Source organism: Spermophilus citellus (assembly GCF_964194105.1).
Source record: "Spermophilus citellus genome assembly, chromosome: 5".
In the NCBI taxonomy this organism is placed as follows: Eukaryota; Metazoa; Chordata; class Mammalia; order Rodentia; family Sciuridae; genus Spermophilus; species Spermophilus citellus.
The window spans coordinates 165,286,237-165,312,532 of NC_138186.1; the positions used below are offsets into that span (position 1 = coordinate 165,286,237).

General features: G+C 38.4%; 1 protein-coding gene across 4 annotated transcripts in view; it reads left to right on the forward strand.

The window, feature by feature from the left end:
* Positions 1-26,296, forward strand: part of TULP4 (TUB like protein 4) — a 215,071-nt gene that overhangs the window by 30,477 nt on the left and 158,298 nt on the right. Inside the window, exon 2 of one of the 4 annotated variants that reach the window (XM_081295459.1) lies at positions 706-841. The exons of the other annotated variants lie outside the window; for them this stretch is intronic. The gene's annotated coding sequence lies outside the window, so the exon portion shown is untranslated. The remainder of the gene's footprint in view (positions 1-705; positions 842-26,296) is intronic. 4 annotated transcript variants of the gene reach the window in all.

Sequence of the window (26,296 nt, forward strand, 5' to 3'; positions counted from 1 at the left end):
CAGGTTCTTTTTTATTATCTTCTTTCTTCCTATCCACCCTCATGACTATGATCTGATTTAATAGCTAGGAACTTTTTTTTCAATACAGGATAATGGTATTAATAGCTCATATGGTTCAATATGTATTTATATGCTTAGTGATGAACTCAGTGAGGGAGAGGATAGAGATGGAGAAGAGGATCCTAGGGGAACCCTGTGCAATCCCAAAATCCCAGTCCTGATGTGTTCCTAAGGCAGGAAGTAGGAAATAGTGTAGCTGGAACTTTAAGTCAGTCAGTCAGATTCTCCCTGCTCAACCACTGCTTGCTTTCCAAGTTTAGAGTTTCACCTAAAACAAATGTGAGGATTTAGTTTATGTAACATGACCGTAGTGGATGCATAGTTCTCATTATGTATTTTATCCTCGTTTTTAACCAAAAGGCCGAGAAAACAATCAGTACAGGTTAAAAATATTGTCAGAAAGCTTGAACTTTGATTATTGGATTTATAGGCTCATAGGCTGATCCCACTTTCTCAAGTGGTGTCATGACTCATTGATAAGGGAGGGCAGAAAAAACACATATAGGATTGTGTTTAAAGCTACCGCTTTAATTTTTTTGTTTGTTATTTTGGTTATACAAGACAGTAGAATGTATTTTGATAGCTTACCTTTTTTTTTTTTTTTTTTTTTTGAGGCTAACTCATCTTTATGTTGATGATTCTTAGGCTCATGTGAAACTCATGTCTTTGGGAATCTGGTCCAACTTTGTCATCTTCCCTATGGAGAAAACAGAGGCCCCAGTTGTTGAGGGACTTACCAAAGACATCACTGGAACGTGAGACTGAGTCTCTTTCCTTTAAGGTCAGAGTGGGTTCAGTTGAACTGTGAGCTCTCCCTTGGAATGTATATTCTTTATATGGATAGTGCTATAAATGAAAACTAGGGGTCTAGTTGAAATAAGAACATTAAGATGCTAAAATGGCCTCATCAAGATCATGGATAACTTCCAGGTAGCCACACCTGATGTCTTCATCCGCCTTGGCCTCTCTGCAGGGGTTAGGATTTCACTCTTGCTTGGTTTTCTCCTCCCTCTCGATTCTTTGTTCTCAAACTTATGTGCTGGTTCCTCCACTTTTACCTGATGTGGGATGTTGAGGTTCCATTGGGTTCATTGCTAGATCCTTTCCTGCATCTTCATCCTCTCCCTTGCTGAGCTTACCACTTTAATTTAATTTTTTTGTTTGTTATTTTTGGTTATACATGACAGTAGAATGTATTTTGATAGCTTACCTTTTTTTTTTTTTTTTTTTTGAGGCTAACTCATCTTTATGTTGATGATTCTTAGTCTGTAACACAAACTTGTGAAGGTTCAGATTCAAGTGTCCAGCTACTTATGGACCCTGCCACTTGAATGTCAGTTAGACATTGCTAACTTAGAATTGCCAAGTGGAACCTATTCCAGGGCTCTCTAAATCTGTCATGGCAGCTTCCCCAACCCATCCCATTCTTCTGCTCAGGCATTGCCACCACCAACTGGGAATTACTCACAACACTAGATGGCATTATATTGAGAGTTTGTTGTGTGCCAGGTACTGCCTTAGAAGTATTACATGAATTAACATAAAATTATCTAGTTAGTTCTAATGATAGAATCATGAGGTTGATGGTAATAATAGTAATGATAGTTATAATTGGTTATGAAGCTCCTAGTGTGCACCAGGCACTGTTTTAAACATGTTATGAATACTCATGCATTAAATTCTCACAGCAAATCTACAAGGAAGATACTATTATTTATAATCCCTAACACAGGAAACTGAAGCGCACAGAGATTCAGTGACTTACTCTGTCTTTCAGCCAGTGAATGGTGAGGCTGTGCATATAACCCTGGCAGAGCCTGAGTGTGACCACTGCTGTGTTACTTGATTATTCAGATTTTACAAAGTGGTGATCCGGCCTTTTCCTCTCCCACATCTAGTTCATCCATGTTCTGTTGATTCTAACTCCAAAACATACCTCCAGGCTGATGTCTCTGTCCTCTGTCTGGGAAGAATCTTGTTTAGCCAGCACTGGCTCTCACAGCTTCCTGCCTGTGCTTTCTGCTTTCACTGTCCTCCTGATCTCTTTCACACTGAAGCAGTTCTGAGCCTGAGAGGAAAACTGCAACATTTCAGCCCATCCTTAAAACTAGCCAGTGCACTCAGAATAAAGTAAGCTCCTTTCTGTGGTCTCCCAAAGCCTTTCTTAAGTGACCCCTTCCATTTTCTAGTCTTTTCCCATATTCTCAGATGTGTTAAAGTCTTTGCTTCCTCTTAGACTATTTATTATTTCTTTCTTTTTGTTGTTCTCCCCATTAGAATATAAGCTACCTGAGGGCTAGAGCTCAATGAAGTTGAAAGAGAGTAAGCCCAGGTTAAATTTTAGGCTGCATTAGAACCTGACATTTCCTGTTGGAAAATGTGTTCTGATTCTTTTTTTTTTTTTTTTTTTTTTTTAAAGAGAGAGTGAGAGAGGAGAGAGAGAGAGAGAGAGAATTTTTTTTAATATTTATTTTTAGTTCTCTGCGGACACAACATCTTTGTTGGTATGTGGTGCTGAGGATCGAACCCGGGCCGCACGCATGCCAGGCGAGCGCGCTACTGCTTGAGCCACATCCCCAGCCCCGTGTTCTGATTCTTTAGAAGATGAATCTCCATCCCTGGTTCCCTGAGCTGTGGAATGCTTGCACACTTCTTTCCCTTCTTTCACTTTATGGAACCACAGGCTACCAGAGCCCCAGGACATTTGCAGCTGTATTTTGGGGGGGGGGGATACCAGGGATTGAACTCAGGGACACTGGACCACTGAGCCACATCCCCAGCCCCACCTAGAGCCTAGAGACGGTCTCACTGAGTTGCTTAGTACCTTGCCGTTGCTGAGGCTGGCTTTGAACTCTGGATCTTTGAACTCAGCCTCCTGAGCCACTGGGATTACAGGCATGTACCACCATGCCTGGCTGCAGCTGTATTTTTTTTGTTTTTGTTCCCCTCCTAGTCCCAACCACCTTCCTCCTGTGGCAAGGGGTACTAATTTCTGGAGAGGGAGACTAATACTGTGTAAACCCTGGTGACTTTTGACAGTTCTGTAGACAATAGAGGGAAGTGGCCAGGGGAGGGAGCCTGGGAAGGAGCTGAGCCTCAGAGTGGCCATTCCTTGTCGTCAGACCTCAATCTGCGTCTCACCAACTCAAATCCTCCTGGCACTGATCTGCCAGTTGAGCACCAAGCATGGCCAGCCCATCAGCCTTATCATGGCAGCCAGGATTTTCTGTAACTCTTCTCATGCCTGCCATAACCCACTGCACCTCTGTGTCCCCAGGGATTCTTCTGAAACCAGCTAGATCTTTACACAATGTTAATGGCAAATACTTTTACTTTAATTCAGCAACCAAACCTGTCACGGTGGGGTTCAATAAAATGCATCATAAAAATTCCTGTAGTAAGCAAAAAGATAAGTTTGGGATAATATTAGCTGAATTCAGTGGCACACATCTGTAATCCCTGCAATTTGGGAGGTCAGAACAGGAGGATCATGGGTTCAAAGCCAGCCTCGGCAACAGCGAGGCACTAAGCAACTCAGTGAGACCCTGTCTCTAAATAAAATAGAAAGTAGGGCTGGGGATGTGGCTCAGTGGTCAAATGCCCCTGAGATAAATCCCTGGTACCCCTTCCTCCAAAAAGGGTGGAGAGCAAGGGATGTAGCTCAGTGGTAAAGTACCCCTGGGTTCAATCCCTGATATCAAAAAGGGGGGGGGGGCTCATACTAGTTAACAGGCAATAACTGTTAAATTAACTGTTATGGAGGACAGAAAAAGTTATTTAAGATCCTGTGATTTCCAAAGAAGTGTTATTCTGTGAAAGTATTTTTTTAAGAGAGAGAGAGAGAGAATTTTAATATTTATTTTTTAGGTTTTTTTTTTGGCGGACACAACATCTTTGTTTTATGTGGTGCTGAGGATCGAACCCAGGCTGCACGCGTGCCAGGCGAGCGTGCTACCGCTTGAGCCACATCCCCAGCCCCTGTCAAAGTATTGAGTGAGGGTGGGCCCCTGCTATGAGATGTAGGAGTGTGTACTTCACACATACTTTCCAAATTGGAGCACATTATCTGTTACTGAGCACAAGTAATGATTGTAATAAACCAAGGAGACCTTCCTTATGAAGCAACAAAAGCAACATGTTCTTAGTTGACAATGGAAGAGTAAACATGACCCTAATTAATGGCTGGAACCAATTGTTCTCTCTTCTTGAGCTCATAATTTATAGAGGTAACAGTAAGTCAGTATAGAGGTCCCAAGTCAGTGTCTTTTTGCCATAAAATCCTTTCCTTCAGCACTCTATTTGTTAATTTGGAACAGTTGGGAAGCAGTGAGTACAAAGCAGCACTTCCTTCTCTGGAGGCCTTCCAAAGTGTTTTTTTTTTTTTTTTTTTCTTTCTTTGGGATGGGATCTTTCTGAGTTGCCCAGGCTGGCCTTGAACTCCTGGGCTGAAATTATCCTCCTGCATATATTCAAAGACTAGAGCAACATCAGCCATAGATTAATTGGGAAAGTTTATTTATATTAGGACAGCCACATCAGGGATTGGCCTTGTCCACATTGGTAAGGAAAGCACTTACTGTTGCTTTTCCAACTCTTGGGAACACTCAGTATTGGTTGTGTGTGTAGGTGTGACTTGATTACTTGATTACTCTGACTCTTTGGTGGCCTGGAGTGTAATTTTTGGCTTTAGTGTGGTATGTTACTCTGCACTTTAAATATCAGATCTTAATACTAGGCATTTGGGGATGTTTCTTGAACTGTGGAGATCAGTGATGGAGATAAAATACTAAAAATACTAAAATACTCTAAAAATACTCCATCCTGTAACAGTATCTGTGTGTACCAGAAATTTCTCTTCTTCTTGTGGCAAGAGTAATTTTTGTGGTCTTTCTGCGCCATCTCAAGCTTGACTGGAGGCAGCTGTTTTCTTCTCTTCAGAGACCAGCCCATTAATGCCCATCACCTAATCCCTGGAGTTCTTTCCACTTAGGTACTTTGGCCTGCTGTACCAGAGCCAGGCATTACTGGGTGTTGGATCTCTCAGGAGGAGTCAGAAGTGGATATAGGCTTCTTTTCTCTTCTGCTGAGGACATCATTACAGACGCAGAGTGTCACCTTTAGGGGCTCTTGAATGTGACGTGTGTCATGTTCATTGTTTTAGGTGGAGTGTTAGGGACAGTAGGGTCATTGTTTGCGTAGCTCCTGTCTCTACAGTGCAGTACAATGTGCTGTGGCAACAGTACAGGAAAGAACAAATCTAGCACTGTGTCATTGATACAGTGCATTTTGGAGAATTTAGAAGGGAAATATAGAAGAAAATGCATTTTTCAGTAATATGCTTTAAATGTAAGATGATCCAGCATTTCTCAAAAGATGTCTTATTATTATAGCTAAAAGATCGTCTTTATGCTTATGTTTATCAAATCGATTTTTAGTTTTAATAGTTTTGTTTATCTTATTTTGTTTATTTTTTATGTGGTGCTGGGGATCGAACCCAGGGCTCACACATGCTAGGCGAGCGCTCTGCTGCTGAGCCACAATCCCAGCCCGCCCTCCTGGATTTTTTGTCTTGTTTCTTCTTCGTCCATGATGTATCTGAAATTGTCAGTACAGTGAAATGAAACAGACATGGCAGTTACAGATTGTTCTGCCATTTTTGTAGATCTTTGAGATGTACATAATATCTGGAGCTTATCACTCCAGGCTTGCTAAGCTTGCCTGTGAGGTTCTCAGTGATTTTTCCTAGCTCTGTGATCATCTAAGATTTAAAATTTGCCAATGTAACCATGCTTCACTGTGACAGTGAGAAATCTTTCAGTGACATTGGAGTGTGGCCCATCAAGAAAGAAGCTGGTGTCACCTCTCTTCTTAGCACTGTTGATGCTTTGGGAGTGTCAGCCAGGGTGTGTTGATAATACCTGTTGTCTAATTTGAGAATATTTTTATATCATGATTAGAAAAATTGTTGCTCTGATATTCTGTGAGACATTTTTTTCTCCCTTATACTGGGAACTGAACCCAGGGATACTGTACCACTGAGCTACATCCCTAACCCTTTTTTTAAAAAATTTGTGACAGGATCTCTATAACTTGCCTCAGCCTCCCAAATACCTGTGATTACAGTTTGTGCCACTGCATCTTGTTAAACTATTTTTCTTCTTGATAATTTTACCAATAAAATTTTATTACTTTATTTTAAAAATAGATTTCAGTAAGTATTCTTCTGGGGAGCCTATAATGCAGGACACTATGGTGATACTAGTGAGAGTGAGGATGTTGAGATATATCACGACTTCTGTGTATAGATTGACTGAGTGAAGTTAGCATTACTTCACAGAGCCTTCCTGTGGCCATAGTTTTTGACAAAATATGGAATTTTTGTTCAGAATTTCGGTCATATTTTTTTGCTTTTATCTATCATGTAGTTTAAACTTTAAAAACACACTGTTAAATGTACATGGAGGGGGCTGGGTTGTGGCTCAGTGGTAAAGCACTTTGGCAGCTACAAGGTACAGGGTTCAATCCTCAGCACCATATAAAAATAAATAAATAAAATAAAGATATTGTGGCCATCTACAGCTTAAAAAATATGAAAAAAATATACATGTAAACTGTGTTAGTAGTTATCCTGATTGTGGCTCAGGTATGGTGGAAAGCAGGTGCGTTGTTTTCCTTTCGCCGCTGTATTCTGATTGTAATCACAATCAGGTTTGGTACTAATGTGTTTAGAAGATACTTTCTAAGTTAAATTTATATCAGTATTCACTTCATGAGAAAAGTCTTTAACACATGGCTAAGTCATACAAAAATTGATGTTTAACTTTAGATAATTATATTAAAGAAATCTCCTCCTCCAGGCCAGTATTTTGACATTAGTCTTTTTTCCCCACTTATTGGGAAAGTGTCTTGGCCTGTCTTCTCCTCCTCCCCCGTTATAGGTTCTCATGTCTCTTCCTGAGATAGACAGCAGACCCATTCATTCTCTTCCCAGAAGTCCTCAGAGCAGCCGACAGCTGTGGTCACTGGACACTCATTTGGCTTGGGATCTAGCATGCGAACTTCTCTGCCTGCCTGGAAAGTCATTCCCTAAACCAGAGTGCTCTAATTTAAAAAAAAACTTAAGAAATGAGGTGATGCTTCATTATGAACAGGCTAAATATGAGGCTTTAACCCTATGGCTGGCTATGAGGATGCATCATGGCCTGTGTGGAAGTCTGACTTTCTTAGTAACTGGGGAGCCAGAATTGACAATTTGGTAAGCAAGAAAACTGAATATTTCTCACATATTCAGTTTCCTTTTATTTATCAACATGAGTGTTTATTGTTGAGAGTTTGGCCTCGGTGTGAATTTTAATTAGAACCTTAATATAACATGATCACACTGTGGTAGCAAGACCAAAGTAATATTGAATACATTTAAAGAAAGGAAATCATATACATTGTGTCAAATAAATAATTGAGCCATGATAAGTGCATGATACTATGTTCTTAATGTCATTTTATCTTTTTATTGTTTTAAATTTTTTTATTTTCAACTGGTCATTTATTATTTCCTCACTATTTAAAGTGAACTTCTCTTTGTTTTTCTTTACCAGCCATCTATTTTCTTAGTTAAGAAGTGGTTTTTTGAATATAGATTTTATTTTTCTTTCCAGATTGGTATCTTATAGAATTCTTCATTGAAGTTAAAAACTGCTTCACAAAAGGAAAGCACTGCTCAGGAGGATTCCCTGCACAATTTGATTTCGGCCCTAAACAAGACCTGCTCTGGTGTCTCTGTAGCTGTGAAACTGTTGGCTGTGGGGACAGAGCTGAACACCTGGCTCGTCTCACCAGTTGGCTGATTAATTGTAGAGAGGGCTTTGTGTTTGAGACTCTAAGCCAGCTTCAGGTTTGCAGGAGACAGTCTTACATTCTAATGCTATTTGAAAGCTGTACTCTTATCTTAGGTGTACTGTTAACTGTTTAACTTGCAAGAGAGAAACGTAGTCATTTATCATTTGAATTAGAAAGTCAAGGCTGAGCTTTATTCATAGTTTCTATACTGCTTAGCACAGTGCCTAGGATGTTAGGCACTCAGATGTTTATATAGTGAATGAGCAGGCAGGCAGATGGATGGATTAGTATGTTTAATTGATCTTTATTTTTTAAAATATTTAATTTAAAAGGATATGAATAACAGTTATTTTATGTTGAATCTGAAGAAAAATAATCACTAGACTTCATGCTCCCAATTCTTCAGGCAGGTGACCAGGGAATGGATTGTTGTTCTCCAGGTTGAGCTGCTGAATGCTAGGTTTATTCTGAGAAGATTGTTCCTGAAGGCAGGAGAAAGAAGCAACATATCATTTGTTTTCCATGCATTTTACTGGTATTGGAGATATAATTCAGACTTTGGGCTCCTAGGTTGAAATTAGTGCTTTAATTTCACTATACTGAACGGTCCTGAATAGTGAGATTATTCTTCCTGTTCTGGTTTTTATCTTTCCATCAGCCTGAAGAGATGATAGGGACAGGTGGCAATACTTCACAGGTTACAGGGAGGCCGAAAAATACTTGCTGAGTCTTAGGGTCTTTATCTTGCTTATTAGCTAGTCTGATCCAGTCTGGCTTTTGAGGAAGACGGGGAAGGGTGTGTTCTCTTGTTCTGTCCATAGCATATTTTGGAGCTCATTACTCTAATCCTCAAAACCCTGCTTTCATCAAGTTACCCATTAATGTTAGATTTTATTTAAGTTTGTTGTAGAAAGCAGTTGTAATTCCATTTCTGTACTTGTGTGAGATGGTTTAGTCATTATCTCTTGTACCATTTTATGGCCCTTTTGTAGTTATTCATTGGTGAAATTTTAAAAAAGTTCAATACTAGAAAAAATTTTGTGTTTCCTGCGTAACTAAGCACTTTCCTTTTTTCTGGTAGTAAAATTTATGTAAGTCATCTTGCTTCTTTTCCCTGATAGCAAGCACATTTATGCTTAGTGTTGATTTTTTTTTCTTTCTTTTTATTATTTTTTTTGTTTTGTTTTGTTACTAGGGATTGAACCCAGGGGTGCTTAATCACTGAGCCACATCCCAGTCCTTTCAATATTTTATTTTGAGATGGGGTTGTTTTACTAGGTTGTTTAGGGCCTTGAAAAGTGGCTGAGGCTGGTTTTGAACTCGTGATTATTCTACCTCAGCCTCCAGAACTGCTGGGATTATAGGCATAGGCCACTATGCCCTGCTTAGTGTTGATACTTTTGCCGTCTTCTTTTCCTTAACTCTTTTTTCTTTTTAGGAATTATTATAATGTTTCTTTTGTTTTGATTTTTTTTAATAAAGTGCTTTAAATTTTTATAAATAATTTCTACTAGGTTGATTTAAGCAAGAGTACATATAATTATTATTATTTTTTTTTTAAAGAGTGAGAGAGGAGAGAGAGAGAGTGAGAGAATTTTTTTAATATATATATATTTTTTTTTTAGTTCTCGGCAGACACAACATCTTTGTTGGTATGTGGTGCTGAGGATCGAACCCGGGCCGCACGCATCCCAGGGAAGCGCGCTACCGTTTGAGCCACATCCCCAGCCCAAGAGTACATATAATTATTCACTAAGCATTTATTTTGAGTTAATGCTTATTCTGTAACTTTTCCCCACCAACTCCCATTAATGTTTCTTTCTTATTTAGTCCTGGGCCAAGCTGAGTAACTCCAAATTTTAGGTACACAAATACTATTTTATTTAAGATCTTAAGGTCATGGTACACAAACTTTAAGGAAACAGAACTTATAAAAGAAACAGTTCTTCTAAAAGCTAAATTTTTGAACGATGAATATTAATCCCCTTTTAGAACCTGGATACTATAAGTTATTGCCTGAACCCCAAACTCATGCTTATTACTTCCAGCTATGATCATAGCCCTTAGTTGAAGGGTGGCGTAAGGGAAGATTTGGGTCATTTTCCTTTTTCTTGCTTCTCAGTGTCTACTCTTTTTGGTTAGAGGTTAGTATTTTCTGGAAGAACAGCTACACTATTGAAATCTCTAGTCAGTTTTCTCAGGTTACATTATGCATCTCCCTGGGGCACATGGTGGTCATGAGTCAACAGAATTTTCCAGGACACTTAGTTTTTGATGACTTTACAGTAGCATAGCACAAATGATATTTGTTTCTAGATATTGAATCTCTACTTCATTCATCTCATTTCCCTGTGTGTGAGGTTTCCTGTGTGTTCTCTTTTGCTTGTATTTGATTTAACTTAGATGTTTGTATTTGTGCATATTTCTGGTGATTTACATATGAAAGTGATAATACTACATTTAAAAATTAATAATAATTTTTTTTTTAACACGGTACTGTGCTGGGGATTCTACCCTGGGTCTTGTGTATGTTAAGCACATACTCTACCCCCACGGAATTACATTTCTGGTTCCAGTTCTGTGTTCTTACGCTATCTCCTTTATTGGTGAAACTGCCAGTAAAAGTAATCATATTCATGTACTTACCAGCCATTCTTCAGAATACTTTCTGTAGTGTAGACTAGTCTCTTTATCATTAGGAAACAAACTTCTGCCTTTTGTCTTTTGATCTACAGATCTTTTCTTGCGTTTCTGGGTCCCCTCCTTTCACCCTGTTCTGGACTCACTCTCCTGTTGACTTCTTTGACTGCTTAACTGGTTTCAGTTGGTGCTTGTTATCTCAGGGGATGGTTTTCAAATTAGCTTGTAGGTTGAAAAGTGGACTCCTCCTGGGAATGAAGCTAGCAAAATAATCTGGAAAACATCTTGCTATAAATAGTTAGAAATACTGGAAAAGATAAAACAAGCATTGTTTAAAAATCTTTATTACAAGAAAGTGAGAGAAATCCAGAGGTGGAGAAAAAGAGAAAGAAGATCAAGTGTTCCTGAGAAAAGAGGGGAGTGAGGCAGAGAGAAGGTCTGAACCAGTGTGGGCCTGAACCCTGAGAGCCAGGACTGGGTTTCAGTGAGGCCCGGCAGAGGCAAGGCTGCAGAGCAGAAAGCCAAAGGGAGCAGGCTGCTTCTTAGCTTAAAACTCTTTTTGCTTAAAAGATGTCTCTTTTGAAACTTTTGGGTTTGGGATTTGAATTTATGCTGCCGTTGTGGTCTAGAAAATCCCAAGCTCTGAATACAGTTGTTTTAGTTTAGGATCATGGTGGAGAGCACCTCTGTAATGATTAGGAGAGACACAAGATGAAAATATTTTATTACAGTTGGAAGGTGGAGGCTGATATTCGGCAGGCCTCCGGGGCAAAGACTAGAGGTCAGAGAGCACATGGAGAGAGGCAGACAGACACACACACCCCAGCCAACCTGGGGGCCAACAACTTTATTGGGTCCAGGGCATTATCCAGTCAGATTTCCTGAAGGGAGGGAATTTTAATTGGTGGGTTTAAAGTATGAGGTGGGCATCAGTATGAGGAGGTCACACTGTGACTGAGAGGTAGTCACTGCAGCATATCTGCACAGTTCATGAGGGCCAGTGGGGTCCATCAAGTAGACTGTCTAGCTGTCCCACAGGGAGGTGGTCACCAGGAGGAAGTTGTATAAAGCAGATTTCTGGATTGACCTCACTGAGGAACTAGGAGGAGGTATAGAAATGGAAGCTTGTCAAAGGTGACAGCCTGCTTCTGGTATGAGAAAGTGCAGATTCTATTTAAAATGGATTCTTAGGCAACCTAAATTTATAAATGTTCACTACACTAATCACAATGCTTCTGAGTTGGAAGCACCCAGGGGTGTTGGCAGATATAAATGCAAACTCTTTTGGAAGAGTGTCATCTTCAACCCACTGATGAAGAGCTCTGATGTAGGAGCTAACCATAAAAGCATTACTAGACGTCTAAAGAAATCAGGCACCGTAGATGAGAATCAGAGGTCATTTGTGATGTGCCATTTGTTTCATTCTAAAGTGTGTATTGATTACTCATTATATACTAGATTCTATTCTCAGTGCTAGAGTTATGACAAAACATCATGCAGGGAAACGAGTATTGGGGTCTTGACCAGAGGGTTTGGTACATTTGGCTTGGAGTTCTGCTTACTTCAAGGATCATTGCCAGAAAACTCTAGGGTTTTTTGGTGCTGGTTCAAAAACCACTGATATGTATCAGTCCATTTATTTTGCAGATGAACATATTGAGGCAACAATGGCCAAGTATGAACTTGGTATGAACAAGGTATGAACTTCAGTTTCCTTGTTTGTAGAGTGGGGATAATGTGTCTCATGGTGTGCTGTGAATAAGGTTAAATGACGCATCAACTGCCACAAATCAATCTCTTCTTCCTTCTCCATCCCCCTTACTAGTTCCAGACAGTCTGAGAACTCAGTTCTCCCACTCTGCACGCGGAACGTTTTTCTGTTGCTGGCACCATTCCTTGGGAATGGTTGAAACCCAAGCAGTCATGCACTTTTACTTTTCATTGTTTGGTTATTTCACATTAGTTTATTACTTTATCACTTTATGATAAAGTGTGAACTACTAGTTTAGGGACTAGATATTGTGTTTTGTTTTTTTTTTTTAGAATTTTTTAATGTTTATTTTTTAGTTCTCGGCGGACACAACATCTTTGTTGGTATGTGGTGCTGAGGATCGAACCCGGGCCGCACGCATGCCAGACGAGCACACTACCGCCTGAGCCACATCCCCAGCCCTAGATATTGTGTTTTTATATTAACTTGATAGTACCTAGTTTTGGACTGGTCACTTGGTAGATGTTTTGTGGTATTTGTTTACTATTGTTTGATTAAGTGAAGCGTGCCATTGTAATAAGGAAATGAAAATTTTTTTTTGCTGGCTATTTATGATGCAGATATCTGTATTCTGTTCTCAGTCCCTGGTTCCTTTGATGATTCCTCCCTTCCTGCTGCAGTTTCACTCACAGCCCTGGCATGCTCTCATTCTGGGCCAGGCCCCTTTGTGAGAGCTTCTCACCACAGTGGGATGGTGTGTATGCTGGAAATTGTTGAATAGCTCACAACCACTTTGCATAGTTCTAAGCACATTAGAATTGATAATGCTGGTCCTTCAGTTAGCTTTGTTCCTCTGTCGCTGTGCTGTGCCCTGCCCTTGGCCTGTGTGGACAGTATGGACATGCTCTCTGTGTCTCTACCCTGCCCATCTGTTGATTGAAGGTCAGGCTCCTCTGCTTATCATCAGAACTAGGAAGAGGTGACTTGGAACTCATTCCTCCCATAGAACCTAAGTGTGGCTGGGCTGTAGCCAGGGCTCTATTTGTTGGTTGGCTGCTTTTCAGCTATCCATTCTAGTCCTTTCTATATGAAAAATGAAAATGCCAGGGGATTATTTTTGTAAGTAAAAAAGATGGCAGCAGATGTGAAAACAGATTTACTCATCATGATGTAAATTGGCATTTTGTTTTCATTTTAGTTTAACAATATGTAGGTATTCACGAAAATATTTGGCTGTAAAAATTAAGAAAATTACAAACTGCTGTTATCTGTTATAATCCATTTAATTTAGTTTATTTGGGGGGAAAAACCTTCAAATTCGAAGTTAAAAAATTACTGACATTTATGTTAGTTAAGCTTTAAAAATTCAAAATAATAATCCAGAAGACATTTTAATTAGATTTACCATAATCAGTTTTATTTTTCTTTGTAAATGTATTATAATTTTCAGGAATATGGACTTTGGTAGTAGGAATATTGTGAAGTTGTTTTGCTTTATCTTTTATATTCTTTGACAATTTTGTCTGTGTTCCTTTTTAGTAAACTGCTTTATATTTCCTGTGTAACCAAGAAGGTTTTTTCTTTTTTCTTTTAACTACAGCTAGCCTGTTTACATGAGCTAGTTTGAATTTTTTTCATTACTCTGTGTTCATGCAGAGATCTTTATTGCTAGTGTGGATCGTGCATTTCAGTGTGTCCATAGAGCCTGTGCACTTAGCCACCGACATTGGCAGGAACCTGGGATGCTTTTAGTTACTTGGAACTCTTCAATTGTGATAGTATTAATTAAGATATATTTTATTAAAAATCATGTTCAAAGTATTTATTATAGTGTTTTAGATGACTAGAGCTTAGCTTTTTAAGAGTCCACAATTTTTATTGCAGTTCCCTTGTTTTTTTAATCAGAGCCTTATAATCACACAAAGTATTTGGGTTCCTTTCGACAGAATTATACATCCAAGGAATTTGATTTCAATTCCCATTCCACCACCCTTTCTCCCCTTCTCTCATTCCTCTACTGATCTTTCTTTCACTCCCTTGTTTGTTTATGAACATTTGTTTTTTAGTTGTAGGTGGACACAATACCTTTATTTTATTTTTATGTGGTGCTGATGATCAAACCCAGTGCCTTAGACATGCTAGGCTAGCACTCTACCTCTGAGCCATTGATACTTTCTACATATACATAAAGATGAAATTCCCTTTGATACATGTACCACACATGAGAGAAAACATTTGACCCTTGATTTTCTGAGTCCAGCTTATTTTGCTTAGCATGATTTTCTCCATTTCCATCCATTTGCTGGCAGATGCCATTATTTCATCCTTCTTTATAGCTGAGTAAAACTCCGTTGTGTATTTATGCCACATTTTCTTGATCCATTTATTTACTGATGGGTAACTGGGTGAATTGTGCTTCTGTAAACATTGTAGTGACTGTTTCCTGATAGTATGCTGGATATCCGTATAGTTCTTTTGGATAACTACCAAGAAGTGGGATAGCTGGGTCATCCAATTCCTAGGTTTTTTGGAGTCTCCACATGCACTTCCTTTCTTAATTAGAAGTTAGTGACTACCCATCTGAAATCTACCTGTACTTTCTGATTCTATGTCATTTCTTATTATGTGGGGACACACAATGATGCTTTTGGAAAGGGCTGGCATGTTGGCTTCTTCTATATTTAATGGCCATTCATTCAGCAGATATTTATTGTATTCACTTTTAGGTCAGTGGTTAAGCACCCTGGGTTTAATCCCAGTACAAAAAAAAAAAAGATATTCGCATGTATTTCTGCCCATGGCAATGAAAAGACATTTCCTAAAGTTTACTAGCCATTCCATTATAAAGGAATACAATTTATAATATTAAGAAAGCATTAGCATTCCTATGTAGGGTCCTTCATTTCTATGGGAGAGCATTTTTAACTACATGTATAAATAAAAGCACTTTTATCCAATCTAATATATATTTACTAAATACCTAATGTATAAAACTGCTTGCTAGATGTCCTGAGGAATAGGCACTTAAAAGTTTTTATCCTTAAGTGGCTCTCAAGTTAGCAGGGATGATAGGGACTCAAATACCTATAATATGGTAGAGGATTGAATGAGCAATTTAAGAAAGACTGAAAGTTTTCTTATAAAGACTAAAAGAAGTTCATGGCTAGTAGGGAGGACATGGCAGGATTTATGGAGTAGGTAGTTTTGAGGCGGGTCTTGAAGGACTGCTAAGCTTTGGTGCAAACATTGTAGTCACAAGGATTAGCTTGGGATTTGGTTCAGATGGTAAGAGTACTTTAAAAGGAGCACAATTTCTATAGAGGACAGAGGTAGTGAGACAGAAAGACCACTCATAGATGGCCAGGAAAAGAATCTTGGATAAGAAAAGGAGGAAGAATTAGGAAATAAAACTTCTGTCCATAGTTATTCTAGTCACAAGGACAGTTCTTTAATGGCCCCTAGACACTACTAACACTCCCAAAGGTACTACTTCTTGCTCTAATAGACTGTCACCTCCATTCTTGTGCTGATTAAGGCTTAGAAATCACTTTTCTCCAGATTTGTTGAAAATAGAAATGATTGGCCTTTTGAATTGTATATCCCACCAGTCATCTCTAAGGACAGATCAAGACCATTAAAAACCCTAGATAGCAGACACCCATTGGCATCCTTCTCTTGGGACCTCCTCCCTCTTTGGGAGCTTTGCTTTCTGTTACTCTAATAAATTCTGTTACTTTGCACTTGCTCTCACTCTTCTTGTGTCTGCAGATTTCATTTTTCAGATTTATAAGATGAGGAACCCATCTACCCTCTGCGATCCAGTAGGAGATAATGCTGAAAAAATAGACACGGGCCCATTCAGTGCCAGACTGAGGAGAGTGTTCTTAGGCAGTGAATATGGTCAAATGATTTTTTTAAAAAAATTATTTATTTATTTTTAAAAATATTTTTATTAATTGTTGATGGACCTTTATTTTATTTACTTATTTATGTGTGGTACTGAGAATTGAACCCAGTGCCTCACACATGCCAGGCAAGTGCTGTAGCCACAACCCCACCCCACTTTTTTCATTTTTCATTTATTTATTTGTTTAGTTGTAGATTGTACACAATACCTTTCTTTTTTATTTATGTGGTGCTGAGGAATCAAACCCAGTGCCTCATGCATGTGAGGTAAGCACTCTACCACTGACCCACAACCCCAGCCCACTTTTTTCATTTTTTTAATTCTTGTTTTTATCTTTATTATTTCCTTCCTTTACTGTCTTTGTGTCCATGTTATACTTTTCAAACCTCTTCTGTTGACCATTAAGCTCCTTAATTTATAGCATTTCTTCTTTTTAAATGTGAACATTTAATGAAGAAAATTATCTGATTCTGCAATCTATATTTGGGGTGAAAATGGGAGTTCAAAACACAATTTGAGTCTAATGTATGAAAGATGATATATCATGAGCTATGTAATGCTTTAAATAATCAATAAAAAATTAAAAAAAAAACAAAACAAGAAAATTATCTGCAAAATACTGCTCTTGCTGTAGCCTACAAGTTTTGATATAGAGTATTTTAATTAATATTCAGTCTTTTATTTTTACTTTATTTTTTGGGGGATTGAACCCAGGGACTTAAACTTGCTAAGCACTTATTCATCCACTGAGCACAGTATTCAGTGTTTTAAACTTTGTATTTTGGTTTTTTTCAATTCACAGGTCTTTATTTAGAAGTATGTTTTTAAAGTTTGTTTATTCTTTTCCAAAATATGAGCTTTTATAATTAATATTTTTGTAATTGAGTTTTTTTTTTTTTTTAGAATTTTAATTTTTATTTATTTTTTCTTAGTTCTCGGCGGACACAACATCTTCGTTGGTATGTGGTGCTGAGGATCGAACCCGGGCCGCACGCATGCCAGGCGAGCGCGCTACCGCTTGAGCCACATCCCCAGCCCTGTAATTGAGTTTTTAATCTTAATAGCTTTATCTTAATATAGTCTGTGTGACATTTATTCTTAGAAATGTGTTGTGATTTACTTTATGTGGTAATTTTGTTGTTGTTTTTTTTAATTGTAGATGGACACAATAATTATTTATTTATGTGGTGCTGAGGATCAAACCCAGTGTCTCATGCATGCAAGGCAAAAACATACTACCACTGAGCCACAGAGAAAAATAGGCATTCTCTGAATTGGATACAAAATTCTATTCATATTCAAGACCAAGTTTGTGAACTGTGACATTAGCATCCTCTAGATCTTAACAGTTTTTATCTTTTTTTTAATACTTATTTTTTAGTTGTAGGTGGATACAATATCTTTATTTCATTTTTATGTGGTGCTGAAGTTTGAACCCAGTGCCTCATGTGTTCTAGGTGAGCTCTCTACCTCAGCCCAAGCCCCAGTCCCTACAATTTTTATCTTAATCTTCACTAATTATTTTATCTTAAATAATTGAGATTTTTGGTTGAAATTTGCTTTGATGGTGGAAAACTCATTTTTCCCTATCAGTTTTTGCTTTGCCTATTTGAAGGTTATTAGATGTTTATCATTTTGGAGTTGTGGTATGTTCTATGTGAATAGGAGTATTTAAAACTGTAGCTCCCTTTATTGTGTCTTAACTTTTGCTTTAAAATGTATCATGTTCAGCTCTCTCAGCTTTCTTTTAATTTCTGTATCATGGCATGTCTTCTTTTTCTCTTTTCTTATTTTCCATCATGATCTTAGGTTTTGTCTCTTGTAAGAACATGTAACTTTTTTTACTTTTTAGTAATCTGGTACTTTTAACTTGCAAGTACAGGTCTTTAACCATTAATATTTTGTTATTACTGATATATTTGAACTTCTGCCATCCTTATTGTTTTCATGTATTCTTCCTTTTGTTCTTTTTTTCTCTTTTCAGAGGGTTGATCTTAGTCTACCACATCTTTCCATTTTTCCCCTCTGCAGTGGCTTGGAAGTTGTATACTTTGTTTCTAGTCTAAGATAATCAAGTATAAAGTTAATGAGTTTTTTAACTACTTTTCTGAAACTATATTGGCCATAGAGTACTATAGCTCTGATCATTCTTTTGATCATCACATCATTAGTGTTTTTAGTTTTCTATTTTCCCTCCCTAACAGCCTTGTGATAAAGCACATGTACTAGAAACTGGCAGCCTGGTTTGAATCCTAGTTCTTCTACTACCAAATGAATAATGGGCAAAGTATTTGACATCCCTGCACCTCAGTGTTCTTATATGTAAAATGGATGATGATAAAGGGCCTTTTACATGAGAAGTATAATACCTTTACAGCTGTGCATGTCAGGTGACAGGTGACTTATGGAAGGGTAGGCTGCTGCTTTCTTTTATCACTGTTGTTACTGTTTCTTGAACAAAGTTTAATTTCACCTACATGTCTAACCATTTCTTTTTTATATTTTCTTCTTCTAAGATTTTCCTTTTATTTCCTTCTACTTACTTTTTTGTTTTCATTTATTCTGTGAGGTCAGATGGCTTTAAAATTAGCTTTTGTTCTTTAACAACGGTCTTACTATTTCACTCTCAATGCTTAAGACAGTTTTTCTGGGCATATAATTTTCTTTGTTGTATGTCCAGAACATAACTGTATTTTCTCACAGTGTTTGAAGATATTACTTAGTTGATTTCTGGTTGTCAGTGTTGCTATCGAGATGTCTCTGATCAGCTGAATTGGTATTCCTTTGTAATGACCAGTCTTCTACCTTTGGTTTCTTCTAAACTCTTCTCTGTGTCTTTTATGTGGTTTTGTTACCAATTGCTGAGAACTTTTTTTGCTCACTTCCAATAAAAATCAGGAAGAAGCGCAGTGCGGCTCCCTTAGTGTGACCAGTTCTAAGCTGTACATGCCAGCTAAGCTGTGCATGCCGGTGGCTTTCAGGCCTTCAGTTTGGTATTGGCCCTCGGTGCCTCTCCTGGCAGCAGGAGCTAGCAGGGGCTGGCAGCTCTGCAGAACTCTTAGAGCAGCTGGATCCGGAGCCCCTGGCAGCTTTCCATCACTCTCTGCTGTCCTCAGCTTGGGCTGCTGGCTGCTTTCAATGCCAGCAGCCTTTAGTGCTACCAGCTCAGGCTGCTCTACTCAAGATTGAAACCACAAATAGCCAAAATGTGACCACCTGAAAGAAGTTTTATTAGAACATGCACTGCAGCCCAAGGGGAAGCGGTGCATAGACTGTTCCCATGGGGATGTGGGAAAGGCTGTTTGTGTAGACCAGGAGGCAGGTGCACATACGCACAGTGTCCAGTTAGCTGAAGACTCTGCTTAGTCCTGACTAGGAGAGGTGCTCTGCAAGGACCAGACTGGGGACAACTAAGGGTGGAGTCATCCAGAAAGGCTGCAAGGTGAGGCCGTCTGGGGTGGACCCGTGACCAAAGCAAGATGTCTTGGAGTGTGGCTTCCAGTGAGGCATTGGGGGCAGCCATGTGGTTGTCAGAGATGGAATAATAAAAAGTATCTCTAGGGAAGTGTTGGGCCCTTCTCTTCTGTCTCAGTTTTACTAAAATATGCCCAGTTTTGAACTTCTTTTATACTTATCCTAGTTGGTGTGTATTTGACTTCTTGTATCCATGGATTTTTCATCTCTTCTGGCAGATTCTGTCATGTCTTCAGCTGTTTCTTTTCCATTCTATTCTGTCATTTTATAATTCTAATTAGATCTGTCCCCCTTAAAGTGTCTTAATGCTCCTGATTTCTCTTTTATATTTCTGTCTCTCTAAACTTCTCTACTTCAAAAACCTCGATGGACAATTTCTTGAGTTACTCTAAGTAGGTTATTAAGTTTCCTCTTTAAGGGCTAGGGTTGTGGCTCAGCAGTAGAGCACGAGTGAGGCCCTGGGTTTAATCCTCAGCACCACATAAAAATAAATAAATAAATAAAGGTATTGTGTCAAACTACAACTAAAAAGTAAATATTAAAAAATAGTTTCCTCTTTAATGCATGTCTCATGTACTGCATTTTATTTCAGTGATTTAGTTTTCTGTTATATAGTTTTATTTGCTTCTCTCTGGTCATTTTATTTGTTTGTTTATTTAATATTTATTTATTTGGTACTAGGGATTGAATTCAGGGGCACTGAGCCACATCCCCAGCCCTATTTTGTATTTTATTTAGAGACAGGGTCTCACTGAGTTGCTTAGTGCCTTGCTGAGTTGTTGAGGCTGGCTTTTGATCCTCCTGTCTCAGCCTCCCAGGCACTGGGATTACAGGTTTGTGCCACCTCTCCGGCTTCTCTGGTTGTTTTAGATAGTGTCTTGCTTTCTAATTTCTTTAAATACTTTGAATCTAGTTATTTTAGATTCTTTTTATGTTTCTCCTAATATCTGAAGATTTGGGGATCTATATTTATTGTTTCTACTAATTGTGGTGACTTATTTTGTAATATGTTTATTTTTATTTTTTATTTTTTTGCCTGTGAATAGATTTTGTTTGAACCTCATCTGTGGGAATCTTTAGGTCCTAGATTGGGAATGTTTGCATGCAGATAAGATGTGCATTTGCTTTGACCTAAAGATCCTGAGACAAGGTGAGCCTCTGAGCTCTGCTCAGTATGTGACTCAGGTTCAATGCCTCCCCCTCACAAGATAGGACAGAGTGTGGCTATTAATAGAGTGAACAATAGTCTGTTTGCCCAGGACCCAGGGGTTTACTGGGATGTGGGATTTGTGTAATTAACACTGAGACAGTTCTGGGAAAACAGTGATGACTGGTCCACTAGTTCTGATTCCAGTGCTTCTGTCTGTTTTTGTCTTCTAGATGACCCTGGCTTTCTCTGTTTGGGTGTTCTTTCCTTGGAGATTTCCCATACTTCCCTGCAAGGCCAACAATTGAAAATTGTTTGTTGTAATTTACCCAGGATCTAGTTATTAGCAGGGTCTGGCCCTCTGAGGATCCTGGAAGTGTAAAATATAGTTTCATTTAAGTTAATGAATATCTTTCTATGTCATTCCAGTGCTTTCATAGTATTCTTTTCTCTGTCAACATTTACTGAACTAATATCCATTTTGTACAGATGGTTTATTCCAGATTTTTCCTTTATAAAAATGCTGTGGTGGAAGTTCTTCTACTTAAAACTTTGCATAATCCAAGATTATTTCCCTATGATAAAACTCTCAAAGTAGAATTGATAAACTAGAAGGTTTATAGCATTTTAATTCTTTTTAATTACATCACCAGATTACTCTTTTATTTCTCCACACCCTGTGTGACACTGAGTATTAACATTTCTTTCAATCCTTGTCACTTTGATAAATGAAATTCATTCTCTCTTATAATTAAGGCACCTGACTTTTGATCCTAGTGAGCCCCATATATGTTTTTTTTTGGAGTTGGGGCATACTGGGTGTTGAACTCAGGGGCACTTAACCACTGGCACACATCCCCAGTCCTTTTTTGTATTTTATTTAGAGACAGGGTCTCACTGAGTTGCTTAGGGTCTCACTAAGTTGTTGAGGATGGCTTTGAACTCGTGATCCTCCTGTCTCAGTCTGCTGAGCCATTGGGATTACATGCATGGGCCACTGTGCCTGGCTGGCATAACAGTATTTTAATATCTAAGTTCAGGTGTAGATTCACTCTGAAAAGTATCTAGCTACCACTCTCTTTCAAGTGAGTAATCAAGCTGTTTGTCTTGTAATCTCCATTTCTTCCTTTCTCAGTACAGATAATTAGATGTTTGTGCTCTTAGAACTGACTTGAAATCTGACACAAAAATTAAAAAGGGAGTAACTTTTCTGAAAATGTACCTCTCTGTGGCTTTGTGAACATGGCAGTGGACTCATGGCCTTCTCCCTTAGATTCTTTTACCTTCCCAGAGGCCCAGGCTCTGAATGGTTGATGTAGATTTAGTCTGTGTTTATTTATTTAACACAATGCCTTTACTTTTATGTGGTGCTGAGGATCAAACCCGGGTCCCGCCCGCCCGTGCTAGGTGAGCGCTCCACCGCTGAGCCACAATCCCAGCCCTAGTCTGTGTTTATTATTCCCTTTTCTTTAAAAAGCTGTTGGAGGTGATGTGCCATACTCACTACCTTATTGAACACTGAGTAAACAGGGTTCTGGTGGGATTTTCAGATGGTGTAAGGAGTAGAGTAAAACATACTCTCTGTTTAGGAGTTTGTGTTTTAGTAGGATAATTAAATGGAAAAACAGCTCTACCACAAGCAGAGAAGACCCTTGCCATGTAGTCTGCACATGTGCTCAGGGCGTCTGTATGCCGCATCTGAAGCAGCAGGGGCGGGGGGGGGGGGGTTCTGAATAAGGCAGAACTTGTTGAGGACTGCAAGCCAATAGGAAAAGGGATTTGATGTCCCTCAATTATAGTAAGAATGTATCTTTGAGTACTCCTGGCTATAACCCTCTCTATAAGTTATCTGACTAGCACGTTTTGAGAAGAGGTAGAAAATGATGGTACAATAAGCATGCAGAGTCATTATTTCCTTATGTTTGTAAGTACCCCATGACAAGTGATTGCTGAGAGAATCCCTGCCTTAAAACGTGAGCATTAAAGGCAAATTTGAACCAGCTTCTAGGCAGCTGTTAAAACTGATTAGGAACTAGATAGAACTGCCTTGGGCTCAATGGATATTTGTGGGTTCTGGAAAATTCCCCCAAAGAAAGGGGTGACTAACTAGAGGCAGGTTATTGTAATTATTTAAAAAGAAATGCAGAGTTCAGGACTTTTTGCAGTCTGTGGGCAGAGGGGGCAGCAGAGGGAGGCCTGAAGACTACCATTCCTTTTCCCAGCAGCAGAACTGTGAAGTCAGCCAGCCATCCACACCTGCAGTAGGTAGCTAAAACAGCAGTCATTGTCCCTAAAAATATGCTGGGTTGTGTTTAATTCAGATCACCCAAACAGGAAAACAATTTTTTCCGGTTTCTTTTTGTCAACTCCCTAACAAGTCTGTAGTCAAATGTTTAAACTTTAGGGCATTAGAGTATTATATTCAAAGTTTTCTACTGTGTACTTTTTCCTGCTTTAAATTTATCTGACAACATTTTATATTTACCCCGTAATCTATTGTACAACTTTTACTTTTCATCTCAGTCTTTTAACAAATGTCTTAAACTTTTATTCTTTAGAACAAAATAGGACCTTATTCTGAATTTTTCTCATATTTCCAATATTATGTTTCATGTATTTTTTTTGAAGATATCTTCTTGAGGACTAAAATAGCATCTTTGATGTTCAATTGGGATAATTTAGATTGGAAAGAGTATTCAGTATGTAGGCTATACTAATTTAAAAAAATATATGTTTTTAAATAATTAGGAGCTTTCTAAAATTCCCAGAGGAATAATGCCTAGAATATTTCACAGCTTGTTAAACTTGCTTATGAAAACATTCTTAAATACAAAAGCTTATTTACTCTGAGATATTCATGTAGGATAGGTCCTGAAGGGTGAAGCAAGCATCCATAACTGCCACTCAGGTGGAGAAAGAGGAGTATAGCCGCCTCCCTAGCAGAACTTGTGTGCCCCGCCCTGTCACTTCCCTCACCCCTGCACCACCCAAGACTGCTCTGCTCTTTGTAATATTTTCCTTGCTTTAAAAAATTTAGTTATACTACCTGTGATTTCAGTCTTAATTGATAAAATTACTTTGGCCTGTTTTTGAAGTTTATATATAAATGGATTTACATTATAGGCACATATTTTTAAGAGTCTTTTGCTCAACATTATATTTAGGAAATTCACCAGTTTTGCTCTACATAGTGTTCTTTGATGTTGGTATATAGAATTCTGTTGTTTGACTATACAACACTGGGGACCTTTGTGGTGTTTTCAGTTTTTGGCTAATGTGAATGATGCTGCAGTGGATAGTTTGTATGCGGGACTTATGAGGAATAAGTCTGGTGCACATCCCAGGTGTGGAATTGCTATTTGCAGTGTGTTCACATCTTCAGTATTATTAGTTGATATCAAAAATTTCCAGAGTGGTTGCATTCTTACAGCTTGTAATGAATATCAAAGATTATATCCAAATTATATAAGTGGAAAATATCTTCCCTGATTTATTTTTATCTCTGATCCTCTAATATTAACTCATGACTTAAATAATAAACCAAAAACACATTTTATTACCTCCCATAGTAAATGGTATGCATGTTGGTGAAAGGTAGAAACCAGATAACACAAAATAAACTAGTGAAAGTATCTCAAGGTAAAAAGCAGAGTACTTATTTTGTTGAGAGACCAGAGAGCCAGAGAACAAATGCAGTACAGGGTTCTTTTGAAGAATAGATATTCAGTTAGGATTTGTTGGTTGATTAACCCAACGTTATCCATGCTACCTGTAGGATTTTTCTTTTCTCTGCCATTCTATCTCCAAGTTGTACTTTTCCAAACTCCAGAGCTCTTGATTTGTCCATTGGTTCTGGGCAGCATGGGGGGTGAAGAGTGGGAGGCATCTTGGAGTACTACTGACTGCCCCTCCCAGAGCACTGATTCAGTCAGGCACATGCATTGTTTGGTTTAAGACTGTAATCTCCTAAAAGCAGGAATGGATTTTTCAGTGACTTGTAGAAATGTTCTGCAAATAAGCTATAATTACTGGAAGCAGGTTTGGGCCAGAACACCGTTCCAGTGACCAGCCTCCAGGCTTTCTCCTGGGCCTATGTTGCCACGTTCAGAGTGGAACACAGAAGGACAAACTGAGGAAGATTTACTTTCGGTCTGTATTGAATGGCTTAATATGAATAGTTGCTTTTAAAAACTATCTGATTTTTTTTAATTGAGGTGAAAATATTTATCTTTGAATTTACTTTTTGTGCTATTTTAAGTGCATAAGTCAGTGCACTGTACATTCTCATTGGTTTTCAACTGTTCATTTCCAGAACTGTCTTCATCTTGTGAAACTAAACCTAAACACCCTGTAAACACTGACTGTCCATTCTCTCCTTCCCTCAGCCGGGAATCCACCCTTTCACCAGTGAGATTCATTCTTTTTTTTTTTTTCTTTTTGATAATGGGGATTGAACTTAGGGGCACTAGAACACTAAGCCATACCCCCAGCCCTAATTTGTATTTTATTTAGAGACAGGGTCTCATTGAGTTGCCATTGCTGAGGCTGGCTTTGAACTCATAATCCTCCCGATCCTCTCCTCTCAGCCTCTGGAGCTGCTGGGATTATAGGCATGTGCCACAGTGACAGGCAAGAATCATTCTTTATGAATCTGCCAACTTTCAGTCCCTCATGGAAGTGGAAGTGGACAGTATTTGTGTTTTTGTGCCTGGCATACATATTTCGTTTAGAGTAGTATCCTCAAGGTTTATTTACTTTGTAGCATGTGTCAGAGTTTCCCCTCCATTTTAAGGCTAAATAATATTCCCTTGCATTGCATTATATTTTACACACTGTATTTTGTTTATCCCTTATCCGTCTGGGGACACTTGGATTGTTTCCACTTTTTGGCTCTTCTGAGTCATGGTGCTGTGAACATGGGTGTACAAATATCTGTTCCAAGTTTCTGCTTTCAGTTGGTTGGTTGCTTTTAAATTTTTTTGTATCAACCCCCCTTACTAATGTATACAGTCTTAATTATACCCCAGAAATTATTTAATCATTTACTGTCCTTGTTTTTTCAGTAGAAAATAGGGCAAGAAAAAAACGGAGAGGGCTGGGGTTGTGGCTCAGTGGTAGAGCACTCGCCTAGCACATGTGGGGCCCTCGGTTCGATCCTCAGCACCACATAAAATATATATATATATAAAGGAAGCAAAGTGTTTGACATCACCCCTTTGCATTAGTGGCAGCACTGAAGTTGGCTGCAACCTTTCAGTAATGAGGATGTTATGACTGTGACTTTTTTGTTAGTTTTTTTGTATACATTATCTCCTTTGAGTCATAAAAAGATAGCATTTTATTTTTTCTTGAAACAGCTGCCATGTTTGTCTAGCACAAATGATGCTTTATAATTTTAAGATATTTTAAAAGTTTGGTTAGAAATCATAATATATGTAAAATGAAACACTTTGAGCTTTTACTAAAGATGATTTTTTTTTTTTGTACCAACGATTGAACCCAGGTGTACTTTAACCATTGA